The 10,487-nt window shown below is 39.3% G+C and overlaps 1 long non-coding RNA gene across 1 annotated transcript; it reads right to left on the bottom strand.

Moving 5' to 3' along the window:
* Positions 1-1,204: 1,204 nt before the first annotated feature.
* LOC101904168 (uncharacterized) lies at positions 1,205-5,406 on the bottom strand. The gene is made up of 3 exons (XR_003029956.2): positions 5,191-5,406; positions 4,139-4,280; positions 1,205-2,084 (listed from the first exon to the last, which is right to left on the bottom strand). It is a non-coding gene; the product is annotated as an uncharacterized lncRNA (long non-coding RNA).
* Positions 5,407-10,487: the final 5,081 nt, after the last annotated feature.

Here is a 10,487-nt window from a genome sequence, read left to right as displayed (position 1 = left end):
TGTGAGATCAGTGCAATAGTGTGGTCATTTGAGCATTCTTTGGCATTGCCTTTCTTTGGGATTGGAATGAAAACTGACCTTTTCCAGTCATGTGGCCACTGTTCAGTTTCCCAAATTTGCTGGCATATTGAGTACAGCACTTCACAGCAAATAGGTAGGGAAACAAGGAAACAGTGAGAGACTTTAATTTTGGGGGCTCCAAAATCACTGCAGATGGTGACTGCAGCCATGAAATTAAAAGATGCTTGATCCTTGGAAGAAAAGCTATGACCAACCTAGACAGCATATTAAAAAGCAGAGACATTACTTTACCAACAAAGATCCATCTAGTCAAAGCTATGGTTTTTCCAGTAGTTGTGTATGAATGTGAGAGTTGGACTATAAAGAAGGCTGAGTGCCAAGGAATTGATGGTTTTGAACTCTGGTGTTAGAGAAGACACTTTAGAGTCCCTTGGACTGCAAGGAGATCCAGCCAGTCCATCCTAAAGGAAATGAGTCCTGAATATTCATTGGAAGGACTGGTGCTGAAGCTGAAATTCCAATACTTTGGCCACCTGATATGAAGAACTGACTCCTTGGAAAAGACCCTGATGCTGGGAAAGATTGAAGGCAAGAGGAGAAGGGGACAACAAAGAATGAGATGGTTAGATGGCATCACCAACGTGATAGACATGAGTTTGAGTAAGCTCTAGGAGTTGGTGATGGACAGGGAAGCCTGGTGTGCTACAGTCCACAGGGTTGCAAAAAGGTGGACATGACTGAATGACTGAACTGAACTGAGGCCACCTGAGATCAGCACTAGGGTGAATTTTGGATGTAAGTCTTTTGAAAAATCAACTTAGCAGTGTATCACAGTGTTGGAATACTAGGACCATTTTCGAAGGTCTCCCTCTTGAACTCTCCTCCAGATTTAAAGAAGTAACTGCTACCTTTGGCTGGGATTCACAGATCCTGGAGAAGACAGTCAATCACACCTGCCTTGATGCATAGTGATGGTGGGTCCCTCGAGTGCTTACAATGTGCTGCTGTTTATTCTAGGTGCTCTACAGTTCTCTCTCACTTACCGACACAATAAATCTGAGAAATGGAAAGCTCAAGCTCAGAGGGCTTCACTCACTGGTTTGAAATCCCTCAGCTTGAAAGTGATGGACCTGGTGTGCCAACCTGGTCTTGTGCTTCTCTATTCAACACTGGCTCTCAAGAATGAAACAAAGGACAGGACTTGGAATTTCATGTTTCTCAGTGCTGGTTCCAACATGGTCTCAGTAAGCAGTTATTAGAAGATGAGGAAGGACAGAGGAAGGAAGGAAGGAAGGAGAGCAGGACAGACAAGGATGTGCCGTGAGGAGAATTTGGGAGAGAATGGGAAAATGATGAGGGCTGCACAGCAAAAGGCAGATCCACACTCAGGACCTATGAGGTCACACCTGCTTTCTCATCATGAGGACTTCTCCTCTGGGCCTTAGCTTGGCAGATATTTGTTGTTTACTGCATCATATATTTCACTAAAAGCCTGAAATTTGTGATTTTTTATTATCTCATTTCTTTCACAATTATTAGTTGAAATACTTAAAACAATGAAAACTCCTGCAACTGGTACTATTTGGTTACTCTGAAACCCTTTGAAAGGAAAAAAGCAGAAAAAACAGAACTTCATGCTTTTGAGGTGATTGGTCTTGGGGAACTTCATGTTTTCCAGTTCCTTTGGCTAAGCAGACCCTTACAAACACCACCTCTTCAACGAAGCCAATCACCATCCACCCAGGAATCCAGCCCTAGGAATCCACATCTCTGACCCTCAAGTCTTTGTGCTCTTAGAACAAAAACCACAGAAAACTGGGTGTATCTCTAAATACATTTCAGGTTTTGAGGCATGGCTAGATACACTGTTATTTTATGTAAATAAGACAGAGTATATAATTATGGTTTTGGCAGAGGCTCATAGAAGAGATGAGTAAAGAGAGGGTTTCAAGTATACTCACTTACTCATGAACTGTCCTGCATTCTGTGACATATCCATCAAAGGAGCCCCACCCCGAGGTTGCCTCTTGGGAGGACACATCCATCTAACCCTGAAAGCCAAACTGGACACAGTGATTTTGGTGGGTATGATTTCACCTTCTCCAAAATCTCTATGCAGACAGATGTGGGAAGTGGAGGTGTCTCCTGTCTGCAGAAACACATTTTCATGTCTTAGCCCCAAGTGTCAGAAAAAGCAAGATTTTGTGTCCGATTAGGACCCAGTCTCTCCTTCTGATGCAATCTCTCTCATTCTTAAACACTGTGGACCTGGAACATTGCTGCTGAGATGATAACATTTTTTCCCGAGTAGTGCTTCTGACAGGAGAGAACATAAAGCTAGCATCTCATCACCAACATTAGAATCCTTAAGCCATGTTCTGCTCCTCTCACCCTTTCTTTTTGTCCAGCACAGGCCACAGTGAAATAATGAACTTCATACAATGGGTCTATTGTCAAGGGTGACACTTCTGGCCAGACATGATTTTGAACATAGCTCTGCTTCATCATGGGCTTTTCTGGTGGCTCAGTGATAAAGAATCCATCTGCCAATGCAGGAGTGATGGGTTTGACCCCTGGGTTGGGAAGATTCCCTGGAGAAGGGAATGGCAACCTACTCCAGTATTCTTGCCTGGAGAATCCCATGGACAGAGGAACCTGGTGGGCTACAGTCCATGGGGTTGCAAGAGAGTCAGACAAGACTTAGTGATTAAACAGCAACAACTGCTTCTTCATATTATAAAAATAAGCAATTCACTTATTAAATGTCATCTTAGGCTTTTAATTTTCACACAAATGTCAGATGTGAAATCTTATTAACTATCAAAAGAATGTACAGGCATATATTTTTGGTAAACAATCTATTTGAATGTTCAGTAGCATCATATCCAATTTGAGGACCGAATCCAAAATCATGGAGGGGTTCATAGAATTAAGTTAGTTCTCATTTTCTTCATTTCTAAGATAAAGAGAATCCTTATTATTCAAGGTAACTATGACTCTGTGATCCATGAAAGATTTCATAGTCTTATGAAAAGCTTATCAGAAGCTGCATTTTGTACCCAGGCTTAAATGACTACCGGGAAGGAAATGTGAGGTGTTTATTTATGGGGTCTGTTCTCAAAATTAATGGGAAAGACTGAGAAGGCTCGCTTCATTAATTGGAAAGAAAAGGGCACTTTGTCTCACTTTTCTGTCTCTGCAAGTCCAGCCAGGAAAGAGTGCTGATGCTCACAGGAGATCATATGCAGAAAGGATAGGCAGGCAGATCAACACTTGTCAGGAAGATGATTTACAGGGAAATGATTTTTGGAATATTTCTAAGTCTCAGTAAATATCAAATAACTTAGGAGACACAAACAAAACTCAACTCAGAATGATATGAGTTGTCCATGCAATCCAGACAGCTGTGCTTAGGGAAGTGAACAGCTTTGTCTCACTGAAGTTTGAACAGGGGCACAGACTAAGTTCAACAGCTGCTGCATACATGAGTTGTTAGTTTTTTCTTTTTTTAATTTAATTTTTTATTGAAGTGTAGTTGATTTGCAATGTTGTGTTAGTTTCAGGTGTTCAATAACACGACTCAGTTATATATTCTATTTCAGATTCTTTAAAAATGCACATGTTTAATTTTTCAACATATTACTTACTTAAGATTTATTAATTTAAAAAAGGCCCCATGTGATGACTATAACTTACTGTCATTTTTAAAATTCTTGTCCTGATAAGACCTAATTAGTGTGAGAAAATTTTGTTAATGCTTATCAGTAAATCAGATAAAAGAGAATGTCATTTTTTTGCCAGCCCCGAAATTCTGGATCACAGATACATGACAACTGCTATGTTCTCATGCCAGAGCTTGAAAATATTCTGTTTATTTTTTTCTCTAAGACTGATCAAGGTCAAGTTCTTCATACAAGAATAAAGGCAACTTGCCGATGATGAGTTTTGGATCTAATGTGAGTGTTTTCCTAAATTTGGTAAAACCTTTCATGGACACTACAATGCGTACAGCATAGAAGTAGAGACTGGATATTCATAACTGTCTTTAGTTCTTTACTGTTAAATCCTTTTAATATTATTATGGATATTACTCCAAAGCACAGCAAAAATGAGATACCTTTGCTGCCCATTTGCAATAGGTGGTTCCTCTTTTTCTCAGAAGAGAAGGTCTGGTGTGAGAGGGCAGGTCTGAGGTCTGGGACCTCTGCTTACTCCCTCTTTGGCTGCAGGAGAGGTTCCTTCTCAGCCCAGCAAGGTTCCTGTTGATGAAGCACAATCTTTCAGTTGTATACTTTGGTTTAAAACATCCCTGTGAGGAAGGTGCCCAGACCCCAGGACCCAGGACAGAAGGGTCCTCAGGAGCTTCCTGGGCACAGACCCCCAGAAAAGGGTGGAAAACGTCCCCTTTGTCAATCATAGGAAAGGCTCAGCCCCCGTGGGAAAGGGCACACCTTCCATCCACACACAGATAACACTCCCATCTCATCACTGCCACTTTAAACTTCTTTCTGCCTTTCCTCCTTTCTCTGCATTTTCTGCTTTTGTTTTCCTTCCTCTTCTTTCACCAACAGGTCCCTTTCTTCAGTGTGTTCTTCTCTTTCCTCCCTCACATCTCCCGAGCTCATTTCCTTGTTCTCTACTCCTGCTCCAGCTTAACTTCCTTCCTCACCACAAACTTTCCTTTTCTTTTTCATCATTTCTGACTTCAACCACTGCAGAGGAGCATATGCCCTTCCATAGAACTATGGTTCTTCCTGGCAGGCACAGAAATGCTCAAAAGATATATTTGGAGTGATCTAATGTTTCAGTGTGGTTACTAAAATCTAAAGCTATGTCAGAGGATGTGAAGGGATGTGGGCTTCACAGTAAGTTCCCTACAAATGAATGAGTTCTATTCCGAGAGAAAGTCCAATTTGTTTCTAAGTCCAACAAAGTTAGCCCAGGTACCCAACTAACACGATCGACTCTATAGCACTGCACTGAAATTGGTTTATAATACTTTTCACACAAACAATACATAAAAAAGCATACACTCAATAAAGAAAACATTTTTAATCTTACAGTGCAGTACCTTGAAAAGTTCAGTAGTACAGTACAACAGCTGGCATACAGGGGCATATTTGCATTTTTGGAAGTTCACAACTCGAAAGTTTGTATGTAGGTACTTACTGTACTAGAGATTTGCTTAGTCCTTCTTACTCCACTAAGGCAATTGAAGGTTTCTCCACTTGCTATGGAACCTTAACCTTAGAAGCAAACCTCAAAGACATGGGCCACGACTGTTTCTGATGAACTTGAGGCTTCCAGCAAGAGTCAAGTTCTGCAGCCCCATCTGTCAGAAGAAGAGGTGATGTAGCTTGTTAAGGTTAAATCACACATTGTTTCCCCCACCTTGGCTTAATAAGTTAGATATCTGCAACAATGATTCACCAGAAGATTAAACTACAACTCACCCTTGAACAACATGGGCTTGAACTGCAGGAGTCCACTTATATGTGAATTTTTTCATAGATACAGTGCTTATATTTTCACTGTACAAAAATTTAGATTAACAGAATGTAGGGGGAAGTTTGTGTTTGATTAGAGATCACAGAATGTGATTTCAAAAGGGTTCAAATCTTGATTTCAACCAAACTGCTTTAGCTTCCTGCCCTGGTGTGAGGGCATTTTTTTGAGGCAGAGGTGGCAGCCTGTACTTTTTCCACTGTGAGAGGTCAGAGCACCTGATCCCTCGTGTCTCTAAGGGGCAGCTGTATGGTAGTTCCATCTTGCACTGACATTGGAAGAGGATCGGCAAAGCTATTAAGCAAATAATTTCTTTTATCTGCTTTTGTGTATTTAAGAAGGACAAACTAGAAGCTTCATGCTGGTCTAAAATTTTCCATTTAAAGAATTTTCTGTTTTAGCATTGTCCCCTGCCTCAATATAACAACTACTTTGTGCTGTTATAAAGTTTTTTTTTTATTAAAGTTACTTTTAAGGAGAAGGCAGTGGCACCCCACTCCAGTACTCTTGCCTGGAGAATCCCACGGACGGAGGAGCCTAGTGGGCTGCAGTCCATGCGGTCGCTAAGAGTTGGACACGACTGAGCGACTTCACTTTCACTTTTCACTTTCATGCATTGGAGAAGGAAATGGCAACCCACTCCAGTGTTCTTGCCTGGAGAATCCCAGGGACGGAGGAGCCTGTTGGGCTGCCATCTATGGGGTCGCACAGAGTCGGACACAACTGAAGTGACTTAGCAGCAGCAGCAGCAGCAGCAGTGTTTTTTGTCTTCTTCTTGGCAAAGATTTTAATGAAGAATAGATATTACTCAGGTGGCAGAGTAGTGTGCAGTTTTCTTCTAAAGAAACTATATTTTTCATGAGAACAAAGAAAGATTGCAAACCATATAAACTAATTTAATTTTCTTTGTCATTCAAAGTACACTTTGCCTCCTGAGGGTTAAATTCCTATACCAACTGAAGATTATTATTTTTTCTATCTTTGCAAAATTAGCAAAATAAGAAGTCATTTATCTTTTAAGTCCTATGATGAAGTGTATATAAATGAATTGTACAAAATCATCACACAAAAAAGAAATTGCCTGTCAGATTCCCTTGTGAGTTTCATACCTGTCAGAAGGAGCATTCTCCTTTAGAATGGAAACAGGCCCACCTTCTCTAATTTTCTACTTGATAAGATAAAAAGTAATTACAGACAGTTAACCATAGAATTCACCACTTATTAATTTTCTACTCTCCGTCTGACTAAATTTTTTCTTCCATTTCTCTTAACTGAAGTTACTAATTTTACCTAAAAACATCTTTATATGAGTCAATGAATTAAGCCTGAAGTAGTGTTATTTCAATGAGGCTAAAAGACCAGATCTTTTTGCACTTTTCCAGAGCAACAACACGTGAAGCCAAAGTAAACTATATTGAAGGAAGATTTTTAGTAAGAAAGTGTGTGGCCTGTTCACTTATTAAATTGTTGACTTAGGGTCGGATCACAACTCCATGCACACTGACGTTTCTGTTTGCTTGCTCCTGGGGACAAACAGCAGCAAGCCTTGCTTAGCAAGGAAACAAACATATCCAGTCCTTTCCAGAAACATCCTGAACTTCCTCAAGGAGGCTGAATGGACTATGGGGAAATTTTATTTGCTCTTGGTCAAAGGAACAATTAATTCAAAACAGATTTAAATCAGGGCAGCTGTAAGGCATTGGGTTGGAAAGAGGAAAAGGAAAAGAAAAAATTGTTCTGTGTTTCAAGAGAGTTTAGGAGATTTCTTTCAAGTCTAAAAATTGCAACCCAAAGAACACAACGTTTAACTAAAAATAACAGCATTATGACTCTTGGAAAAGAATCAAGACTTTTTTCAATAAAATAATCAGTACATCTGAGCGATCCACTATAACAGTCCTACAATATTCATACATTTATTGATGTTGCAACATAGAACAGTGTATATGTTGGACCACAGTTGTGCTAAAATAAGGCAACACGGCAAATGTTTGACTACAGAAGAGTTATTTTATAGTGTAAGCCTCCATGAATAAAAATATACATGCTTATCATCAAACTGACACTAGATGTAGGATGGAGCGATAATTCCCACAGTTGGGTTTCAATAATTTATATATTAAGTGCTTCCATTTTGAGTCAATTTCCTAATACATGTGAATATAAAATTAATTTCATATTTCAACTAGAGAACATACTACATAATTTTATATGGTCTATTCCATTAAGAATGGTCTCTAAAGACTTGATGAGACCATGATATTGTGCATGTATAAAATGCCTTGGGAGTTCTTTGCAAAATAGATAGTTTACATTTCATCTGCAAAATATGTCTATAAAACCATATAATTGTATGCAAAAGTATCATAATATTAACTTTGTATTTACTTTGTAAATATCTAAACCATTTGTAAGAAAGAATAAACTACTTTTTGTGTTTTGATAATAATCTATATCAGAATTTCCAAATGAACAAAATAGAAAAAAAGTACTTGAAGCCATAAGTTATATTTAGGTATTTGTCAAGAAGCCAGATTCCATGGGTTTTGAATATCTGACCCTTTGGCATCTTCCCACATAATCAGCTCTTTAACCCAGACTTGGAGTAAAGGGAATAACAGTGTTTTTTTCCTTCTCTGTTTAACTTGGCTTAGCTTTCTGTAGAAACTCCTCTTTCCCACAGCCTAATTCCAAACAAATTGTAATGTTAACAATACTCTTACCGTGGTTAATTCAACCATTTTGCCTGTTAACCTGATGAAAGGCCAACATTAGATTGTTTCCTTTTTAGGTGAGAAAGTAATTAGGAATTTCAACCTATGATTGACTTGTATTCTTATTACTGAATTTCCTTTTTTTTTTTTTTTTTTTGCTTTTGAGCAAAATTTTCCTCTTTCATTGCTTTTGAGCAAAAATTTCCAGACATGGAGAGATCTTAAGAACAACAAAAAAAAACCTGAGGGGGATGATATCAAATGATTTAGAAAATATATGCTTTCCCTTCCTGAGTAACCAATAAGTAACAGAATGCTGGAAAATGGGTCGCAGATAAACTTTGATATGATCATTTTTCCAGGGCAAATTTCCAGGGCATCTCGTTTGCCAACAAGACATTTGAACATCTCAAATTTACCCTGGAAAAATGATCATATCAAAGTTTATCTGCGACCCATTTTCCAGCATTCTGTTACTTATTGGTTACTCAGGAAGGGAAAGCATATATTTTCTAAATCTTAAGTCCAGGTTCGATGCACGATACTGGATGCTTGGGGCTAGAGCACTGGGATGACCCTGAGGGATGGTATGGGGAGGGAGGAGGGAGGAGGGTTCAGGATGGGGAACACATGTATACCTGTGGTGGATTCATTTTGATATTTGGCAAAACTAATACAATTATGTAAAGTTTAAAAATAAAATAAAATTAAAAATAAATAAAAAAAAGAAAAAGAAAAAAAAAACAAATGTCTTGTTGGTTTTTTGTAATCATCAGAGAGAAAATACATGGATTTGAAAAATAATTATATTCTAAGTCAGGAGACAAAAACTATCTGTCATGCTTTTGGTGGAAATTAAATAGCTAGGGGCTGGAGAGCAAGATGATTTAACCCTATGTGAGGGGCTGAATGTGACTATCAGGACAGAGTATTTCAGCTTTGCTCATTTGACAGAAAAGCAGGAACCATGAAATATGTCAAAAATCTCTGTTCATGAGGCAAAAGTGGGGTCCAAGGACTGCAAACCTGCTGCCCACAACACTGGGCCAGGAGCTTGCTGGTCTGTTCCTGTATTTTCCAGGGGGTCAAAGGGGCGCTACAGTCCTGCAAAGCATTTAAATGATGTCCACAGTGGTGGGGGCAGAAGGTTGGGGCAACAGCCTTAGTGATTGCACATGATGTAGAAATGCTATTAATGTATTCATGGTTTGAACGTTTGGTGTTAAACAGATGTCTGACTTTGCTTATCCAGAGCTGCCCACATTTATTTCAGCAAAGAATTTCCCTCTCTGTTCCTTGCCATACACACACACACACACACACCAAATTTTTCACAAACCAGAGAACATAGGTGTCCTAAAAAAAATGCATCTTGGTCAATGATGATCTTCATTGTTGTCAGTTGTCTGAAACTAGGATTGGATATATTGGTGCAAAAGTTGGAAAATATTAAGGACTTTGGAACTCTCATGATACACATTTGGCTCTTCTTATCCACAGGTTCCTTGTCCACAGAGTCAACCAATAGTAATTCAGAAGTGTTTGAAAAAAAATTTCAGAAAGTTTCAAAAAAGAAAAACTTGAATTTGCCTTGCACCTGGCAAATATTGGGGCTTCCCCAGTAGCTCAGTGGTAAAGAATCCACCTGAAATGCAGGAGATGCAGGAGATGCAGGTTTGACCCCTGGTTCAGGAGGATCCCATGGAGGAGGAAATGGCAAATTATTCCAATATTTTTGCCAGGAAAATCCCATGGACAGAGGAGCTTGGCAGGCTATAGTCCATGGGGTCGCAAAGAGTCAGTCATGACTGAGCCTGCATGCCTTTGCAACTATTAATTAATAGATTTGCATTGCATTTGGTATAATCTATAGATGATTTAAATTATATAGGGGATATGCAAAGGTCTCATGCAAATGCAACACCATTTTGTAGGAGGGACTTGAGCATCCATGGATTTGGGTATTTGAAGGGGGTCCTGGAGTCAGTTCCCTGTGGATACTGAGGGAACACTGTATTTAGTGGTCTGACACTACCCATGAAGGCTAAGTTCAAAGGATCTAAAAATGAATCACATAAGAGCTCAATATTCAGCTACTTAGAGAAGTCTATGTTGTCTTGCCTGGGAAATCCCACGGACAGAGGAGCCTGGTGGGCTACAGTCCATGGGGGCGTAAGAGTCTGATATGACTTAGGGATTAAACAACAACAATAACAAGAACACCAATGCTAATCTACAGAAGCACGG

Source organism: Bos taurus, chromosome 17 (assembly GCF_002263795.3).
Source record: "Bos taurus isolate L1 Dominette 01449 registration number 42190680 breed Hereford chromosome 17, ARS-UCD2.0, whole genome shotgun sequence".
Lineage (NCBI taxonomy): Eukaryota > Metazoa > Chordata > Mammalia > Artiodactyla > Bovidae > Bos > Bos taurus.
Note: the sequence above shows the minus strand (reverse complement) of the source record. Positions and strands in the feature narration are given on the sequence as shown.